Source organism: Sprattus sprattus (assembly GCF_963457725.1).
Source record: "Sprattus sprattus genome assembly, chromosome: 1".
Taxonomy (NCBI): Eukaryota; Metazoa; Chordata; class Actinopteri; order Clupeiformes; family Clupeidae; genus Sprattus; species Sprattus sprattus.
In genome coordinates this window covers 68,129,638-68,132,403 of record NC_137920.1, presented here as the reverse complement: position 1 = coordinate 68,132,403, position 2,766 = coordinate 68,129,638, and positions in this window count along the sequence as shown.

Genomic DNA, 2,766 nt, shown 5'->3' with positions numbered 1-2,766 from the left:
GTTATCGACACTTGCTTTTTTAAGAAAGCATATCAGCAAACCTATTTCCTTTCAGAGTGCATACAAGCACTGATAACAAATGTAACTAAGGCCTTTGTGGTTGCAGCGTAATCTCTCCGAGGACGCACTCAAATCTGAGTACAAGCAAAGCTCCTCACATCCCTTCCTGTCAGCTTGGCCACCAGTGTGTCAGTGGCACCTGTTGAGCTGTGTGTGCACTGGAAGTGTTCCTCTTGGTCACAGGTGAGAGTGACACGGCCCCTTGAGAGTGCCTGTCATTGGCAGAGGATTTTAATCCCCCACCCCCCACCCCCCACCCCAGCATCCCGGGGGGACAAAACTCACAAAGCTTTGACACTAAAGGCGTATTTCTTTTGCTGTTTATTGTGACATGTCCACAGGAGCAAGATGGTCATCATCAAAAAATCGTATTCAATAGAGAATTGTATTACGCTCTCCTTCGGTCTAGTTCTGTTGACATATTTTCATATTTTAGATTCAGTGTCTATTCAGTGTTCATATGTCTATACTGTGATAATGAAGATGATAAATGACATGCTGGAAACTGCACACTGGCTGAAGGACAATGTATGTATTTATAATGAATTTAAGATGTTCAACCCAAGAATGTGACATTTATGTAAACACGCGTGTTCATTTTCTTTTGTTTGGTAAATGGTTTTACTCAGTGTATAGAATTTAGCATGAGGGAGGGAGGAATGCAAGAACCAGACAGTGTGTATGTTTTGCTCTGTTTACCTCTGGAAGTTTGTGTGTTGTTGTTGTGTTTTGTTCTGTTTACCTAAGGAAGTATGTGTGTTGCTTACTTCTGCTCAGGGCTAGACTGCTTGTCGAGTCTCTGCTGTTAGCTAATTTTCAGAAACTCTAGAGAGTCTGGGGCTTGAAATAAACACATGACACCACCTCATACGTAAGGGTATCCTCCAGATCACCCACAGCAACCCACTGGGGTCAGATACAAGTGCCTCACTCAGAGCACACTTACTAACACCCCCTCTCAAAGAGCTGGTTAAGCATTGGCAAGTATACCATGGCTTAATTTCACATGCATGACTGGTTTAGGCTTTTCATTTTGAAGGCAAAGGTAGGGTAAAGCATACGGTCGGCATTCAAAGGAACTGCTGAGTTTCAGTAAATAAAGAGGACTGTGTATGTCTTTGAATTTCTGAAACATGAAAGATAGGCCCATATCTGCAAGTCTTGGAGAAAATGTATCTGTTACGTAATAGTGATTTCAAGACCTTTGGCTTCTGCATGTGTTGCCTTGTAAAATGGGGCTGGTTTGGGGGTTGTCTGTCACTCCACACCACAGCCACTGTACATTAATGACACAAAGAGTAGCTGAGGGGGCCCTCTCTCCTCTCATGCCCAGATGAAAGAAGCTTTCAGTGGGCAACAGTCATGTGGCAATCCCACGCAAAGTCTCAGTAATGACAAACATTTCCGGCATGATAGGAGGTCTGATTTAATTGTTTTTAGTGCACTCCCTGTCAATGTCTCCTTGACCAACATATAATATTTCTGGATGGTTTTCTACAACACGAGCTGCCGGTGTCTTTGACAAAACACAAATATCACATATGTTTACCCATGCACATTCAAAAAGGTTATTCAGAATTCATGTGAAGTGTGTTAACTGTCAGAGGTACAATGCCCAAAAAGCCTTTGTTTTTTTCAATTCACATCAGTCAGTGAGAGGAATGAACCTGTTAGTATTATCGACATATTAAGGAAAGGCAGCCCTCTAGCTGTGAAAGACGGAGCATCATTTCAAACTGCCTTTAATTTCAATTTCATGAATTAAACATTAGTGACAACAATAATTAAAATTTCTTGTGTGGCCTACATATTCATATCAGGAATCTAAGTTTGTGTTTTCAACATCTTTATTAAGAGTAAATGCTGGATTTAGCGAAACACAGTGAATGGTTTAATTCTAATTTTTCAAGCATTATTTACGGTAAGGATTTAGCGAGACATGACTGTGAATGCCTATTTTTCCTACATATTTAATGAGTCGTAGACTTTATGTGTCAAAATGTGACCATGTGTGTATGATTTAGCTTTAAGTAAGGTAATCACGAGAAATACTAAAAAACACTCAACTGCCCCAGGCGATTTCGTGGACACACAGACACTTAAACTTAGATAGATCTTACATCATGTAGCCTAACCGTGTTGCATGTTTAGCTGTAAAAAGAAAAAGCCGTAGACTGGGGCATCAGACGTTAAAGAGTTTATTTATTCGTTACCCCACTTTGCCTTACTTTTTAAAGTGTTTTTCACTCATGTATACTTTGTGGTATTAGTTTACACGCATCGGTGTTTTGGATGGGGGCGATGGGGGATGTTTGTTGGGGCGATGTTTCTTTAAGAAAGAGCCCCCCACTCAAGCACTTGAGTGTGTCTCGGCAGTCAGGATAGTCAGTTTGAACTTCCGAGGAAGTAATGGGACTTCATGAAAGGGACAATGGGGGGAAAGTTGACTTGATAAAACAAGTTTCTTATTATCACACGTTGTGTCGTGTCGAAACATTTGTAAACGCTTCTCGCGTCTTACATTTTGGAACACTTGAATTTTTATGTTTGGATTTTGTCAGAACTCTACACAAAAGGGTGCTATTCCACACTTTAAAACTATCAGGAACGGCTGCTGCAGACTTCTTTAAGATTTCTATGTATACCTTTGTGTTTTCTTGTTAAAGAGAACACACATTCCGAAGATATGTTTTGTAGCTGTGTTAA